Here is a 19,248-nt window from a genome sequence, read left to right on the forward strand (position 1 = left end):
TAGGTTGCAGCTGGCCCAAACTAGCTGATTACAATTAAGGCACTCCACAGAAGACCAAATAGCCATATATAAATAGAAAATTTTCTCTTACCTTCCCTCCATCTTTCTTCCTTTCCTTCTCTCTGTCCCTTTAATATCCAGAAATAATTGTCTTTTTCTCTGGTGACTGAAAAGAAGATCTCCCACAGTTCATCTCACTTGGCAGTAGTCTTAACAGCTCTTTAGGCTAACTTCTCTCAGGATTGTCTTTAAAGTTCAAGGACGAAAAGTTCTCAGGGAGAAAAAGATCCCATTTAGCTAACAGAGAGAAGTTCACAGTTACTTATCACTCCAATAGTTGTGTGTGTTGTAATATTTTGAACCTCAAAAATGGAGCCCATCATTCACCAGGGCATTTTGTAACTGGCCAAATATATTTGCAAGAAGTTCTGGGAACTTAATCATTTCCTTTATGTGTATATAATTTTACTTATCAAAGCACTTTCTCTTGTACATTTGTAGGCCTGAATGGTAACACCCATTTTGCAGATAGGGAAACTTGCCTCAGAGATGATGGGACATGCTAAGAGCATGAGGCTAGTTAATTGCAGCATCAAAATTAGAATACTGCCTTTTTACTCATCGTAGGCTTTTTTTTTTTTTTTTGTACTATACTATATATAAGGTTTATACTCTAGTCTGTGAGACATCTCCATGGGGAAAAAAAATGTGCTATTTTACAAATTGTGCCTTGAAGCTGCTGTCACAGGAGCTGACTTTTAGATAGAATGTACTATTTGCATACCCTATTTAATGTGACTTATGACTCCAAGGCATTGACAGATATCTTGTGATAAAAAGACCTGAAGTGAGACTGGGCATGGTGACTCACACCTGTAATCCCAGCACTTTGGGAGGCCGAGGTGGGAGGATCACTTAAGCCCAGGAGTTTGAGGCCAGCCTGGGCAACATAGTGAGACCCCAGCTCTACAAAAAATAAAATTAAAATTATCCAGGCATAGTGGCACATGTCTGTAGTCCCAGCCATGTTCATGCCACTGCACTCCAGCCTGGGCGACAAAGTAAGACCATTTCACAAAATAAAAAAACAGCCAGGCTTGGTGGCTCATGCCTGTAATCGCAGCACTTTAGGAGGCCGAGGCAGGTGGATTACCTGAGATCAGGAGTTTGACACCAGCCTGACCAACGTGGAGAAACCCCGTCTCTACTAACAATACAAAAATTAACCAAGCATGGTGGTGCATGCCTGTAATCCCGGCTACTCGGGAGGCTGAGGCAGGAGAACCCCTTGAACCCAGGAAGTGGAGGTTGCAGTGAGCCGAGATCACGCCATTGCACTCAAGCCTGGAAGACAATAGCAAAACTCTGTCTCAAAAATAAATAAATAAATAAATTAATTAATAAACCTGAAATAACTTTTTAATCAAATATAATCATGGAAAAATTATTTAACCCCTTTGAGTCTGTTTCCTCACCTGCAAAATGGTAATGATACGGCCAATCTCATAGTACTGGTATAAGAATTAAATAAATATTTGTAAAGTACCCTGCCAGTAGATTGTAGATGCTCAAAGTGTTCAGTTCCTTCTTGAAAAAATTGCTGTTAGAGTCACAGACTTAGGAGATGAAGGTGAAGAACAGCTTGAGGTACTAGGATTCCCTCATCCCCCACAAGGATACCCCACTTGCAGACCATAGCTCCCTCCTAAACTGTAGGATTCAGATAGGAAGTAGGATAGATGAGTAGTGGACAGATCATGTGGAGTTAAGATCAGCCTGGTCAGTAAAGGAATTCCTTTTTTTTTTCTGTTTCTCCAACTCACCAGGCTTGTTCCGACCGCAGAGCCTTTGCACTTTACTTTACTTGCTTGGAACACTTAACCTTCAGATGGTTACTTGGCTCACTTTCTCACTTTTTTCAGGTCTCTGAAGGCTATCTCCGAATTAATTAAAATGCCATTTCTTTAACTACTAGTCACCTCCTACTCCTCAACTCCTCAACCCTTTATCTTGATTATATTATTTTCTGTCTGTTTTTGTTTTGTTTTGTTTTGTTTTGTTACTTGAGGTCTTGCTCTGTTGCCCAGGCTTGGAGTGCAGTGGTGCAATCACAGCTCACTGCAGCCTACCTCCAGGGTTCAAGTGATTTTCCCTCAGACTCCCAAGTAGTTGGAACTACAGGCGCCTGCCACAACACCAGGCTAATTTTTTTTTTTTTTTTTTATAGAGACAAGATCTCCATGTGTTGTCCAGGCTGGTCTCAAACTCTTGGGCTCAAGCAATCCTCTTGCCTAAGCCTCCCAAAACACTCAGATTACAGGCATGAGCCACCATGTCTGGCTTGATTCTTTTCTTTTTTAATATTTTTAAAAAATTTGTGGGTACATAGTAGGTGTATACATCTATGGGATACATGAGTTATTTCAATACAGGCATGCAATGTGAAATAAGTACATCATGGAGATGGGGTATCCATCCCTTCAAGCATTTATCCTTTGAGTTAGAAACAATCCAATTATACTCTGTAAGTTAACACTTATCAATACCTGAATTTATATCACATATGATTGTCTATCTCTTCCGCTAGAACATAAGTTCCATAAAGACAGGGATCTGGCCAGGTGCAGTAGCTCCTGCCTGTAATCCCAACACTTTGAGAGGCCAAGGCAGGCAGATCACTTGAGGTCAGAGGTTAAAGGTCAGCCTGGGCTACATAGCAAGACTGTCTCAATAATTTTTTAAAAGACCAAAAATGGAAGAAAAAAAAAGAGACAAGGGTCTCATCTGCTTTGTTCACTGTTTCCCCAATACCTAGAGGAATGAATACTAAATATTAGGTATTTAATAAATAAATAATGAATGAATGAATGAATGAATGTGGATATTGTTATGTAAATGAATGATGCTATTCTAAGACCAGTTATTAGCACTGTGGATTCCTCAGACTGCTGTCTTTATGTATATATATATATTTTAAGACAGAGTTTCTCTCTTGTTGCCCAGAGTGGAGTGCAATGGTGCAATCTTGGCTCACCACAACTTCCGCTTCCCAGGTTCAAGCGATTCTCCTGCCTCAGCCTCCCAAATAACTGGGATTACAGGCATGTGCCACCATGCCTGGCTAATTTTGTATTTTTACTAGAGACGGGATTTCTCCATCTTGGTCAGGCTGGTTGCGAACTCCCAACCTCAGGTGATCCACCCACCTTGGCCTCCCAAAGTGCTGGGATTACAGGCATGAGCTACCGCACCCGGCCTTTATGTCTTATTTTAATTGCTAAGTGTACTTTCGGCATTGCGTTAGGATCCTTATAAATCTTGAAACTAAATGATATATTCCAGCAAACTGTAGAAATATGAACTACTCTCTAAAATTGTCGCATTTCACTTACAAAGACGAATATTCACGTCAAGACAGCAGGGAGAACTTTAAAACAGAGATCTGATTTTGTCATAGTCTGTCCCATTCTTCAATGGCTGCCATTGCCTTGGGCAATTCTCAAAGAGCTCTGCCCTAAAAGTCCCTTTAGGCTCCTATCATCATCTCCTACAGAGAGTGTGTGTTTCTCTACATAATTTTTTTTTTTTTTTCGAGACAGGGTCTTGCTCTGTTGCCAAGGCTGGAGTGCAGTGGCACGATCTTGACTCACTGCAGCCTCTACCTCCTGGGTTCAAGCGATTCTCCTGCCTCAGCCTCCTGAGTATCTGGGGTCACAGGCATGTGCCACCATACCCAACTAATGGTTTTTTTGTTTGTTTGTTTGCTTGTTTGTTTGTTTTTTGTATTTTTAGTAGAAACAGGGTTTCACCACGTTGGCCAGACTGGTCTCGAACTCCTGACCGCAGGTGATCTGCCCACCTTGGCCTTCCACAGAGCTGGGATTATAGGCATAAGCCACCATGCCTGGCCTCCACATAATTATTAATAGCCCTCTCTTTTACTCTCAAAAGTGTCCTGGTTTGAGAAATGATGTATATGGTCACCCCACCTGTATGTCCCTTTTCCAGAAAACCTTCATTCTAGGCGAACCCATGTCTTAGCAGCTCTCCAAAAAGAAGAAGCTCTCTTGTACCTTTCTTTGAGCAATTTTCCCTCAACCTAGGATAACCTTCCTTCTTCCAGATTCCAACTCTAACATCATCTCCTCTAGAAAGACTTTCCCAGAACTTTCCTCATGTAATTCAGATTAGGCAAACACCCCAGGGCTACTTTGGAATTGCCTGAGAAGCTTTTTAAAAATACAGGTTCCTGGGTGAGGCAGCTCAGGACTCTCATCTCAGTACTTTGGGAGGCTGAGGCAGGAGGATTGCTTGGGGCCAGGAGTTTAAGACCACCCTGGGCAACATAGCAAGACCCCATCTCTACAAAAACAAACAAACAAAATTTTAAAATAATAAAGAAAGGTTGGCATGGTGGCTCACACCTGTAATCCTTGCACTTTGGGAGGTTGAAGAGGGAGGATCATTTGAGGCTAGGAGTTCTAGACCAACCTGGTCAACATAGTAAGACCCCATTTCTATAGTAAAAAAGAAAAAGAAAAAAAAATACAGATTCCTGGCTGGGTGCGGTGGCTCACACCTGTATTCCCAGCACTTTGGGAGGCCAAGGTGGGTGAATTGCTTGAGCTCAGAAGTTTGAGACCAGCCTGGGCAACAGAGCAAAATCCCACAAAAAATAAAAATTAACTGAGTGTGGTCGCATGTACCTTATAGTCCCAGCTACTTGGGAGGGTGAGGTAGGAGGATGGCTTGAGCCTGGGAGGCAGAAGTTGCTGTGAGCCGAGATCCCATCACTGTACTCTAGCCTGGGTGACAGAGCCAGACCCTGCCTATCTCAGAACAAAACAAAACAAAACACAAAAACAGATTCCTGGGCCCTATCACCCAAATTTTGGGATATAGAAAATCTAGGGTGTATCCCAGGAAATCTGTTTGCCTCTCCTAATTGTTCTCACAACATCTTCTGCGTATTTTAACAAGTAGCTATCTCTCTATTATGCCCAATTTGCCTATCTGTTTCCTTCAGGTGACTTTAAATTCCTTGGGAGCAGGATCCATGGCCCTCATCTTTAGCCTGTCTCCAGTGACTAGAATGGTGCTCAACAAAAGATTCATGATCAAATAAATAAAAATGGCAAACATTTACAGAGCACTTACTATGTGCCCAGATCTTTACATATTTTTTTTGTGTATTCAGCTCCTTATTTCAGAAAAGTTTTTAACCCTCAGGAGCATAACAGCCCAAAAGAAAAATGATATTAGGGATATTATCTCTTGAAAGTCTTTCACAGTTCCATGAATTATTGAATCATTTCTAGGATGGGCACCCAGCGTGCCTTACAGGGGAACTTTATAAGCATAACTGGCAACACACATGGTATCATTCTTACTTGCAACTCTTTCCGAGTGTTTTGTGCTTGGCCATCACATTGCACCTTCCAGTGTTTTTTTTCCAACTCAGACCTCTTTAACAAGACAGCTTCTATAATGCCTGGGGATGAGAACAAGAGTGGAACTGCTTCATTCTTTTAACCTATACCTTCCAACTCCAAAATGTAGTGCTCTCTGTGAACTTTCTATAAAATTAAGGAGAGCTTATGAAAGGGCTCATGACCTACAAAGAGCTTAATGCATTTTTAATGTACGATTCTGGTAACAGTGTCAGCTTATAGATTTCCAAATGACAATCACAATCGTGATTTAGAACAAATGGTCAAACCACAGAACAGAGTCAACAATATTTTCTCCCATCCCAAGAGGCTAACAGAATCCAAGGGAAGTATCTGACATCACCTAAATTGGTAAACAGCTCAAAACAATCTTAATTAACAGTTTGCTGGAGCACTTAATGACAGAAAGCATGCCTCAGTAGAAACTGGTATTCATAGGCTGCTCTCAAATTATTAACCAGTTAAGAAGATGGTTTAATGCCCTGGGAAACAAAATAGTCAAAATTAGGAATTAGAAAATCTTGCTTTTTTTCAGACTCTGACACTGGGTGAACTTGGGTAGTAATTTGAAATCTCTGAATCTATTTCCTACTCTCCAAAATGATGCCTAAGTTACCCCCTTTTTTTTTTTTTTTTTTTTGAGACGGAGTCTCGCTTTGTCGCCCAGGCTGGAGTGCAGTGGCGCGATCTTGGCTCACTGCAAGCTCCGCCTCCCGGGTTCACGCCATTCTCCTGCCTCAGCCTCCCGAGTAGCTGGGACTACAGGCGCCGCCACCACGCCCCGCTTATTTTTTGTATTTTTAGTAGAGACCAGGTTTCACCGTGTTAGCCAGGATGGTCTCGATCTGCTGACCTCGTGGTCCGCCCGCCTCGGCCTCCCAAAGCGCTGGGATTACAGGCGTGAGCCACCGCGCCCCGACACCTCTTTTTTTCTTTTCTGAGACGGAGTTTTTCTTTTGTTGCCCAGGCTGGAGTGGAATGGCGCGATCTCGGCTTACTGCAACCTCCTCCTTCCGGGTTCAAGCAATTCTCCTGCCTCAGCCTTCCTGAGTAGCTGGGGTTACAGCATGTGCCACCACGTCCAGTTACTTTTGTATTTTTAGTAGATCCTGGGTTTCTTCATGTTAGTCAGGCTGGTCTCGAACTCCCGACCTCAGGTGATCCGCCCACCTCAGTCTCCCAAAGTGCTGGGATTACAGGCATGAGCCACCACACCCAGCCAGTTACCTTCTTTTAGCCTAAGTGTATACTGAATGCAATGGGAAGGGGGTCGGGGGCTTAATTATAAATGACCAAACATTTTGGATTATGATGAAGTAAAAATCATTTTTCCATATATATCAAGAGATTCAGCTGATGAAAGTTAACAACTATTGTCACGCCTGGCTCAAAAAGCTCCCCCACTGAGCACCTTCTAACCCCCACTCCTGCCCACCAGAGAACAACCCCCCTTTGACTGTAATTTTCCTTTACCTACCCAAATCCTATAAAACGGCCCCACCCTTATCTCCCTTCGCTGACTCTCTTTTCGGACTCAGCCCGCCTGTACCCAGGTGAAATAAACAGCCATGTTGCTCACACAAAGCCTGTTTGGTGGTGTCTTCACACGGACGCGCACGACAACTATCATGTATTTTGTTACGGACGCGCACGACAACTATCATGTATTTTGTTACCAGAGTTAATATGGCAGGTGATTTTTTTTTTAAGTGGAAATATTAGTGCTTACAACACAGCAAATCATAGTGCCTCTGGGTAAGAAGCCTTTCTTAAATCAACAGAAACATGCAACATTGTGAGTTCAAAAATGTTGAACTATTTTTTATGTGGTCATCTTTGGTCCTTAGTGTTGTCAGTCTTCTGGAATAGACTTCGAAAAGAATGGGCAATGTTTTAATCATTGCTTATCATCTAGTACAAACAACTCCGGTAAGGAAAGGTTCCATAACCGTGCCTCATAAAGCAAGCTAAAATGTGGTCACAAAAGTTTCAGCCTGAACTAACCCAGTTTAGGTCTAGATGACAACAGGCACATTTATTCTGTTTTGTTGTTGTTGTTGTTGTTGCTGCTGCTGTTTTTTCTTCTGTGTGTTTCTTTGATAGAATTTATTTAAGGACTATGTTCATTTTTTTTGAGAAAAGTTTTATAGTATGTGTGTATTTTTTGGAGGTGCTGGAAGAAGAGAGGGGAGAGGTTGAAGAGGAGGAGACAGTATTAAGCTTCTGGGAAGGAAGCCCACTGCTTCTCAAGTTACCATTTGTAAACCCTTTACCCAGTTCTGTTTGGGCTATTGTCCTGAGTAAATCATCCATTGAAAATCAGGCTCTTCAGCTCATTATATATTCTTCATTTGAGGTGACCAGAACTATTTCCTGAAACCTGGTTTGGGTGCTAATTACCTGCTCAAACACCTAGTAAATACCTCTGTGGGTTTGTCATAGGAAAATTTCACTTTTTTATTTTCCTTAAATTGAGCACACTTATCACAAGTTCCCTTTCAACTTCCTAGTCGTGACAACGCCGTCTAAGTAGAGGAGCCCTTGCTCCTCTGGTCACTGGGGAGTGACTCTCATTCCTCCTCAGCTACCCTAAGTCCTAGCTTACAGGCTCAGTTGTAGAGAAAAGTTTACCAAAGTAAGCCACATATTTCTATAGAGAAGTAAGCTGCTTTTTCTTCCTCCAGGTATCTATCTATCTATCTATCTATCTATCTATCTATCTATCTATCCATCCATCCATCTTGTCCTCTTTCCCCAATGAGGCAGGAACTCCTTTTTACAAATACCCTAAGAAACTTATACAAAAAAGAACATACACTTACAGACATTTCTGTCCCTTCAGATTTTAAAATAAATATTTCTGTTAGCCATCCTTCTATCCTAACTTCCCAAAGGAAAACCTCAAAATCATAGTATATGATTTGTCACAGTGATAAGATGATATTTCTATCAATTTTGAAAAGAATTATTTTACTGGGGAAAAATGTTTATGCGTGTGTGTGTGTATAGTTGGTTCAAACACAAGTTACATTGCCTTTTCTTTCCTTCTCACATCTAAATAAATGTAAGCTCAAAAGAATGAATGTAGGTGTCATCTTTAAGAAAAATAATCATATAAAACCAAAACAAAATGAAGACAAAAACGTAAAACAAAACCACTAATAGAAGTCATATTTCGATCTTGTATCCCTGGGAAAGAATTGTAAGACTGGAAATTCATCTATTTCATTCTATGTCTATTGCATCCTGACTAGGCAAGATGTTTTCCCCCTTTCCTTAAGAAAGCTGAAGGTGAAGACTGTCTCTATGTGGCACTGTGGTATAAGTGACCGCTGTTGTGGAGGAGAAAAGCCCATGAAGCTTAAAAATTTTGCAAAGAGAAAACAATCCTCCTGCAGACCACAGTAAATAAAATAACAGCAGTGGGGTGATTTGCAACCATGTAACGGGGCTTTTGTCTGGGTCTATTTCTCTGTGCCTTGAGGGTTTCTGTGTTCCTTCTCTGCAGGATCTCAGTGTTTCGCCCCTCCATTACAAAGGCCCAGGGCTTGAGCCCCTCCTCCAGCTGTTCACCCCCAATCTTGCCCATGCTGAGGCTTACTTACAGCAGACTGAAGAGTTTCAGTGGGGTGCAGGGCACTGCAATTTAGGATTTCTGCAGTACAGGGTGAATTTTCAAGAGTATATCAGAGAGGGGAGCCAGACTTAAAAATAGCCTTTACTCATCCTATTAACCATTTCATTGCTGAACTGGCTTGTAAGGCAGGACCAGCAGGTTTTTTTCTCTAGCAAACTCCAAAATTGCTACAGCTGCCTCTGACAGTATGTATAAGGCAACACTTCACTGTGTCTTGGATAACAGCTGAATAAATGTTATGATTCACTACAGAAAGAATTACGGTATTTAAAAAAATTATTGTATTCCTCTTTACGTGGGGTTTGAGGGTGGAAATGAGGGAAGGGATTAGAGAAGCAGGGGGAGAGGAAGAGTGAAAGAAAGAAGGAAGAGAGAAATCTTGGTGAATAGAGGAGTAAGGAAGCCTCTTGTTCTGGTTCGTATTGATCTTATTTAAGCATGGGGAGAACTGATGAGTCTGTGATTATTTTAATGACCATGAAACCTATGCATTCAAAGAAATAAATGAAGCTATGTAATCACCTTCTAAGTAATATCAAAGAACTATGGAAAGGACTAGGGGGAGGGCCATCATTGTATAATAACATTTACATCATACAGGGCTCTGCAGGCAAAGGTAAACTACGGGTTGAAGTACTGTATTTCCAGGGGGAGAAGAGCCTACAGTTCAATACTCTGTGACTGTGACCTACCTAACGCAAGGAAGGGTAAGGCATTGAGAAATAATTGTTTCTATTTTGGTATTTCGGCAAGGGAAACACTGATGTTCAAGGTTTCTGAGTGGTTTATAAAGTAAGCAAAACTTTGGAAGTGCAACAACACAGACTATATAAACAGTGGGCAAATAGAGTCAGATGCTGTCTTAGAATAGGCTTTAATTTTTAAATGATAATGAAAATATACTTGTTTCAGACAAAAGACAAACTTCGGATTATTTTAAATAATGTGACATTATTTGAATGTGACATTGTAAAATAATGTGATTGCTTGCCTAAAGGGAGGTGTTAAGAAATATGAGACACTGACACTGCCCTCAAGACTAGCCAGAAAGACAGGACAGGTGCACATAAAAAGATGACTAGTGCTATGATGTGGTTTAATACGAATTCTAATCAGCTGATTACAAACACTTGTGATTTTAATGAACTTTCATGTTTAACAGGCTATGCAGCTATGAGGAAAAAACCTCAACTCTGCAATCTGACAGAGGTCGTTTCCAATTCTAGTTCTTCCCCTTGTTAGTTATGTAATGCAATAAAAATCGCTTTAAAATTGCTTAATGTTTCTGGGTCTCAGTTTTCTTCTCTGTAAAATGGGGATACCATCACCTGCCTCCTCATGTAGCTGTGAGGATTAGAGGAAATAATAAATGGAAACCACCTGGGTGTATTTGGGCATGTAATCATAATAGCTGTTATCACTAATCCCATTACTCTAAACAGGCAACAGAAATTCTTAAAATATGTACCACAGAAAAATAAAACCTAATGTAAAACTTTAAGCCCTTCAAACCTTAGGGCTCCTGATTATGGGTCTGTTATTATTAAAACGCTGCTACAAATAGGTTTGCCAGCAAAAGAACAGGACATTCAATTAAATTTGAATTTCAGATGAAAAACAGGTACTTTTCAGTATATGGCCCATGCACTATTATATGAAAACATTGTTTGCTATTTATCTGAAATTCAGTAACCATCCATCTTGCTTTTTATTTGTTAAATCTGGCAACTTAAGTACAAACAGTAAAGACTTGAGTATATTTAATTGCTGTCTCCTTTAGCCTAAGTCCCTACTGAGGTAACAGGAAAGGAATCCTTATTTCAGAAAGTGGAAAAAAAAAATAAATGAAATTAATATCATTAAAACTTTTTACATATGCAGAACATAATTTGTCAATATAAGAGATAAAATCAACTGCCATTTTCCATGTGACAGTTTAAAAAGTGACTTTTGGATGTTTTATAATCTCTCACCCAAACCACAGCCATGTGCTGTTTCTAGGTTCATTTGGCCAGTTCTGAATCTGACTACTACCAGGCCTTGAAATGAGTTTTGTTTTGTTTTGCCTTTCCTTTCTGCAGTGCAGGGCTCCACAGAAACTTTATTACACAGATAGACCTGTGGAGCTGATTGTATACTGACAAATAAGATACCCAAATTGAGATACTTTATGAAAAAGAAAAGTTCTTTCCAGTGAAGTGGTTTTATGTAGGTAAGGGAATGTGTCTGCTCAGAAAATGTTTAGGTCAAACAGAAATGTTTAGATAAATGTAAAATGATATTACAAACATATGTATGACATTTGCATTTGTTTAACACTTGATATTCCTTTGTTATTTTGTTTTCCAGATAGGATGATAGAGTGAGGGCCTTATCACTTCAATATTGAATGTAGAAATTACAGTATAATAGAATTCAGAAAATTTCATCAACATAAAGTTAATTCTTTGTACATGAGCTTTGAGCTTTTAATCCATGAATTCCTACTTATGTGCAGAGGATGTTAATAAGTATTTCTGACTTAACTTTATCAACAAAAGACAGCATACTAAACTTTGCTTTCACACATATTTACTTGGCTTTGTAGTAGCATGGTTGATAATTGACATGCTTGTATATAAATTCATAAATGCTATTAACTGATAAGAAATAAAAATACTTCAGAATAAAATGAGAATTTTATTTTAGTCTTTAAAAATAGCAAAAGTTTAAAAGTTGAAATTTTTGCCTCTATTCTATTAAGTTCCTTTATTCATCACTGACACAGATGTATTCTCTTCATTTTTAAATTTTTCTGATACCCCAATATTTATTTAAATGCTACAAATGTCTTTATTTCTAAGTAAACTGTGAAGACTGGTTTCAGAAACTTTTTTTTATATGTTATCCTATCAAAGTTCTTATTTCATCTTAACTTAGAGCTTAAAACAATGTAATCCCACCAAAATCATGAAAGCAAGCAAAAATCAGAACATTAGAACAACACATTTTCTTTTTTGAAGGACAGAGAAAAATCATGGGTAATTCAGGCCAGTAGATTTCTAGAGAACTCCAGCTATCAGAATGACTTTGTTGGGAGCGGCCACCCAACAGTCTTGGCCATTACGTGTCAACCTGTCAAACCAACAAACAAAAACACCATAGGCTTTAGCACAAATGGCATATGACAGATGCAGATGTGGCTCTGAAAAGAATCCTTTGCTTTTGAAACACCTGCAAGAATTCCAAAACAACTGGCATGCCTTCCACTCTGCCATAGCCACTTTCCTGACCCTGAGTTCGGAGTAGTAAAGGAAAAATGCCTAGCATGTACAGTATTCCACTCCCAGTGGGGAGAGCAGTGGGGGGCTGATGAGGAGCAAGTACAGTGTTGATATCACAATGCCATGCACCTGCTTTAGATGTAAAAAGAGGAGTTTATTACAGAAACTGCAGCATTTTTCAGCTTCTCATTCAGCAGTCATGGACAAATTCAAGTGTGTTTTCTTTTTATTAGGTTAACCCATCCTGAATTAAAAGGGCCTATTGAGAGATGGGTTTTTTTGTTTTCTTTCTTTTTTTTTTTTTTGTCCCTCCCTTTCCCAACAGGTATATTGTCTTCCTTTCAAAATTAAATTGCTTCCCACATTTTGGTTTAGGGAGATGAGCAATTTGCAGTACTGTTGCAAAGTAGTGTTTCCTAGATAATAGCCAAAAAGTAAAATTTAGTGTACACTTTAACAGACATCTTTTCATTTTAAAAAGGCAAGCATCCCCCAAATACCTTTCTATTCTATGACTATTTTTATGTCTGAAAAATATATTACTAAGGAGACATAAATCATTCCTAGGGAATATTCCCACTGTGTGCATTTTAGCTGATACCTTTTGAAGGATCATCCTCAACAACCACTACTATTAAATAATAACTAACATAATTTTTTAAGGTTATCAGTTGGTAGAGGAAAGTGCCCCTGTAACCCAGCAATTTTTGTTGTCAGGGTCAGTTGTTTGATAGTATTTTTCACTTCTTCCTTAATAACATTGTTATACTATATACACATACTTACAAAACAGCATTTCTTGAGTTAGCAGTCAAACTGTGAATATAGATAGGACACTACTATGTTATCAGAAAGAATGTTAGAGAGAGCAGGCTGCCCAGTAGCAAATTACAAAGTTTTGGCTCCCAAGAATGAGATGCGTTGTTTGTTCTTGCACACTGCAGCTGCCTCCCCACCCCACCCCCCCTTTTTTGGTGGTTTATTACACACAAGCTACTAATGAATGGGAGCCGCTGTTTTACAGTACACCACACTTACAGGACTTATCTCTAGGCCTACCACAGATTTGACTGATCAACAGCAGGGCACCGCCATCATAATTCTTCCTAGAAACAGGAGTATAAAAAGGGGTTTGTTGGAGGTTGGCTGGGTCTGCAGAGAATCCTGCCCGCAGGGCTTGCTGATGCCATCACTAGCTGTTATGGTCTTTGGCCTAATAAGGTACAGAAACAAAGATTGTTCACTTATTCAAGAAGACTAAAGCACCAGAATGATGGAAAGTAGAGGCAGTAGGGCACATATCCAAGTGGGATTAAGGCCACAGTGCAACTTTATAGGGCTGTCTGGGTGGCAGAATAAGGATCTGCAGCTGAGAATCCAGTTCAAACATAATTTATTATATGTCATTCATAGTTAGAGGTAGCTGACATTAGGAGTTAAATTGTTGCATTGTGTGCAACTGATTTTGATAAGTATTTTTGTAAGATTCTGACATATTATTATAACTCAGAAACAGAAGCAGAAGGTAAACAACAGACTGATTAAAAAAGCAGTGCTATCTAAGGAATATCTCTAGAAAAAGCCACGGTGGTTCATTTTATTTTTCATTTTTTGTTTTTAATTTTTGGCCCTCTGCTTTAAAGTTGTCCTTCACATGTCCTTTAAATGTGTCCTTCACATTTCTAAATGTTAACATTTTTCTCATTGCAGTAAAATAGAACAACTTGTATCTTCTAGGCTTTTTCAAATTTTCAGAAAAACATCAACAAAATAAATTCACCTTTTTTCCCAACAAAGCAAACACACAATCCTGTTTTATATAAGAAGAAGTTTTAACTTGGAGAAGTCATTTGCCTCAGTCCTAAAGTCATTGAATAATCTAGCACAAAATAAATTTCTGGGCCGGGCACAGTGGCTCAAGCCTGTAATCCCAGCACTTTGGGAGGCCTAGACGGGCGGATCACGAGGTCAGGAGATCAAGACCAGCCTGGCTAACATGGTGAAACCCCGTCTCTACTAAAAAATACAAAAAAACTAGCCAGGCGAGGTGGCGGGCGCCTGTAGTCCCAGCTACTCGGGAGGCTGAGGCAGGAGAATGGCGTAAACCCGGGAGGCGGAGCTTGCAGTGAGCTGAGATCCGGCCACTGCACTCCAGCCTGGGCCACAGAGCCAGACTCTGTCTCAAAAAAAAAAAAAAAAAAAAAAAAAAGAAAGAAAATAAATTTCTGAAATTCAACCTTCTAGTCTTTTCATTATACTTTCCTAACCAATAATGGGAGTGTAGCAAGACCAGCAATAAAAAAAATAATAACAATAAGGGATTTAAGAAAAACTATTTCCTCTGTTTGTGGATTCCAAATACTGCTAGAATTAGAAATATAAATTATAAAAATGGTATTCTCACAATGAGCCCTGTGCATTTCGAAGTCGTTATACAGTAGTCATTGTCCAGAAAAAGGACTATACTTGGCTGAAACCACATCATATTATAAATGGACTGTATGTTCTTAGAGCATAACATTTTATTTATCCTGATTTCAAACCATTTAAGCATTTAAAATTGGTGTCTTAATTTAATTTTTAAAATTTTTGTTTTAACTTTTACTTTAGGTTTGGGGGACCATGAGAAGGTTTGTTACATAGGTTACATAGGCAAATTCATGTCATGGGAGTTTGTTGTATAGATTATTTCATCACCCAGGAATTAAGCCCAGTATCTTTTCTGCTCCTCTCCCTCCTCCCACTCACCCCATCAAGTAGACACCAGCTTCTGTTGTTTCTTTCTTTGTGGTCATAAGTTCTCATCATTTAGCTCCCACTTATAAGTGAGAACATGCAGTGTTTGGTTTTCTGTTCCTGTATTAGTTTGCTGAAGATAATGGCCTCCAGCTCCATCCATGTTCCTGCAAAAGACATGATCTCGTTCTTTTTTGTGGCTGCACGGTATCTTAATTTTACGATTGTCTTTAGCACTTAGGACATTGCCAGGCTTACTATTTTATTCCATCTTTTATTATGTTCCTTTATATCTCTTCACTCATGCCCGCTTTGGCAGTACATTAACTTGTAGTTGCCTGGTGCTTATTTCAGAAAGCAGAAGAATGTCTTGTTGTGACATAAGGACCACAGTATTTGTGAAACTATTCTACATCAAATGGGAAAATTTGAGGTGAGACAGCATGGAACTGTGTTAAACTGGTTCTTTTCTGAAATCTCTAGGAGTTAAAAAAATTTTTTTTCTTCCCTTAGTCTGAAGATACATTTTCATATCCTTGGCCTGTAAGGCGCGGAGTGGGGAAATACATGTTTAAGATGCAGTGCTGGCCGGGCGCGGTGGCTCAAGCCTGTAATCCCAGCACTTTGGGAGGCTGAGACGGGCGGATCACGAGGTCAGGAGATCGAGACCATCCTGGCTAACACGATGAAACCCCGTCTCTACTAAAAAGTACAAAAAACTAGCCGGGCGAGGTGGCAGGCGCCTGTAGTCCCAGCTACTCCGGAGGCTGAGGCAGGAGAATGGCGTAAAACCCGGGAGGCGGAGCTTGCGGTGAGCTGAGATCCGGCCACTGCACTCCAGCCTGGGTGACAGAGCAAGACTCCGTCTCAAAAAAAAAAAAAAAAAAAAAAAGATGCAGTGCTTATTTGTAGCTCTTTAAGGGGGATCTGGGAGCACATGGCACATAAGAATCTCTTACTTACTGGTTATATGACCTTAGGCAATTTAGTAAACCTCTGTGAGCTTCATTTTGATCATTTATAAAATGAGGATATATTATACCCCTTTCCGCATGCCTTATTTTATATTCCAAGACAAAATAAGATATTAGCAATTGCTTTAAAGTGGGAGCACCTGGAAACAACCTACATGCCCATCAACAAGAGAAAGGTTAAACAAATTCTCATCCAACCCTACTGCGGGATGTTACGTAGCTGTTACGAAAACGAAAATAGATCTGTTGATGTATTCCCTCTGACGTATCGTGAAATGATAAAATATGTACAGCAAAATCTCATTGCCTACAAGAAAACCCTGAGTATACATGTATGTTAATAATAATAAGAGTAGTTGGCCAGGCGTGGTGTCTCACACCTGTAATCCCAGCACTTTGGGAGGCCAAGGTGGGCAGATCACCTGAGATCAGGAGTTCGAGACCAGCCTGGCCGACATTGAGAAACCCTGTCTCTACTAAAAATACAAAATTAGCCGGGCGTGGTGGTGCATGTCTGTAATCCCATCCATTCGGGGGGCTGAGGCAGGAGAATTGCTGGAACCTGTAAGGCAGAGGTTGCAGTGAGCTGAGATCCCACCTGGGGACTCCAGCCTGGGCAACAAGAGCAAAACTGCCTCAATTAAAAAAAAAAAAAGGTAGTTAACCCGTATAAAATGCTTACTGTGTGACAAGCACTGCTCTAAGTAGTTCACATATAAATTTACTTAATCCTTACAATAACCTAATGAGACACTATAGGTTGGATGTAGCTTACCTGAAATGCCTGAGAGCAGAAGTGTTTGGAATTTCAGACCTTTTCAGCTTTGCAATATTTGCATATACATAATGAGATATCGCATGAAACAAAGTTTTGACTGCGACACATCACAAGATCAGGTATGAAATGTTTCACTTGTGGTGTCATGTTGGTGCTCAAAAAGTTTCAAATTTTGGAGCATTTTGGATTTTGGATTTTCAGATTAGGGTTATGTCCTGTGTGCTGTTGTCATCCCCACTTTTATAGATGAGAAAACTACTTACTTCTGGGAAGGGCACTTTTACTTTTTATTCTATATATCATTTTCACTTCTGTTTGTATACACTTTTGTATTGTTTGAAGTGCTATAGTCAAGTTTAAAGTTATGGTACTGCAGATATCTGATATACAGCTGTAGTCATTATAAAGAAAAAGCTTTAGAAACAAGTGGTCTTTAAGTGGGTACTGAAGGCAATGTCAATAACTTATTTTGGGTAGAGTTTTAAATATGCATATTGTTGTATCTTTGAAGGCAGGAGGTGTGACACCTTTGACACCTTTTTCTTTTAATTGCAACACCTATTTCTTTCAATAGAACCCGTCCCATATGAGCGCTCAAAAGTTTTGTTTACCGACTGAAAGAAGCCTATAAGTAAAAGACTTCTGTTAGGGCAGAGCTATAGTTTGAGGATACATAGCAGAGCAAAGTTAAATTGAAATTGAATATGGCTGGGCTCGGTGGCTCAAGCCTGTAATCCCAGCACTTTGGGAGGCCGAGACGGGCGGATCACGAGGTCAAGAGATCGAGACCATCCTGGATAATACGGTGAAACCCCGTCTCTACTAAAAAATACAAAAAAAACCTAGCCGGGCAAGGTGGCGGGCGCCTGTAGTCCCAGCTACTTGGGAGGCTGAGGCTGGAGAATGGCGTAAGCCCGGGAGGCGGAGCTTGCAGTGAGCTGAGATCCGGCCACCGCACTCCAGCCTGGGCTACAGAGCGAGACTCCGTCTCAAAAAAAAAAAAAAAAAAGAAATTGAATATATGATTCCAAACAACTAGCCAGTGCTTTTCCCAACTTGATTAACCAGCCACAGATACAAACAAGGGTTTCTAGGTGGGCACAGTGGCTTACACCTGTAATCCCAGCATTTTGGGAGGCTGAGGTGGGAGGATTTCTTGAGCCTGGGAGTTCAAGACCAGCCTAGGTGACAGAGTGAGACTCCATTTCTATTAAAAAAAAAAAAAAAAAAAAAAAAAGCTATGCATGGTGGCACATGCCTGTGGTCCCAGCTACTCAGGAGGCTAATGTGGGAGGATCTTTTGAGCCCTGGAGTATGAGGCTGCAGTGAGCTGTGATTGTACCACTACACTTCAGCTCGGGTGACAGAGTGAGACCTCATCTCAAAAAAATAAAATAAAATAAAAATGAGCGTATCTTTTACTCTCCCAAACCTTTGGGTTTATCCCCATTATTTGCCTCAAATTTTATTTTAATTTGATGTTCAATATATTTCAACCTATTTCCCCTATAAAATATTACTTGTGTTTGGATTTCCAAGCTTTAGGCCTAGGATTTAGTTTCCACTTGATTTAATATTTCACATTAAGAAGAGTGACATTTATAACAATTATCCTTTTTCTGGGCTCTTGTACTTTACATCACCAGAAACTTTTGTGTTAGTTTACTATTTTGATTATTACAGGATGACTCTGATGTTGCTGGAATGTATTTAGTGTGTCTTTATTTCCTGCTTCTCTGCTTCTTTGCCTTTTACTATCTTTTTATCAAAGATTCTGAGGTTCTTCCTGTAATTGGCTGATACTTCCTGATTGCAAGATATCTCTGTGGGCTTTAAACATATTTAAATGTATTTCTAAACTTTTCATTCACTTGCATAAGTATTAATGTAGGACTTCTGAAGGAATGGCAGAGTTAAAAATTGTTTTTTCTTCCCTTAGACTGAAGATTTATTTCCATATCCTTGGCCTGTAAGGGGGGAAGTGGGGAAGCACATGTTTAAGATGCAGTGCTTATTTGTAACTCTTTAAGGGGGCTCTGGCAGCATATGGCATATAAGAAGTGACTCATGCAATATCTTTGAAAAAGAGTGATTGCTTTTTCATAAGTCTTCATTTTAAAATGTTTAAAATGTTAAACATATTGCAAATGTTATTTCACAAATAAGAGAATATACATCCAAAGGAAGAAATGGAGGCACACAGAGGCAGTCAGATCTAGGAACAAAATACTAGATTTCTAAAACTTGCTTCTCTTCACTGAATTTTAACTCTTTAAATGTTTTTATCACTAGTAAAATGTTTTCATGGCACTTATGATGATAGTATTTCCTTAGTGAATAAAGCTATAGGATAACCTATTAAAGTAGATAATATTCAGACTCATTTTATATTGCCCTAGAAACTTTATTT

Source organism: Chlorocebus sabaeus, chromosome 15, assembly GCF_047675955.1.
Source record: "Chlorocebus sabaeus isolate Y175 chromosome 15, mChlSab1.0.hap1, whole genome shotgun sequence".
Taxonomy (NCBI): domain Eukaryota; kingdom Metazoa; phylum Chordata; class Mammalia; order Primates; family Cercopithecidae; genus Chlorocebus; species Chlorocebus sabaeus.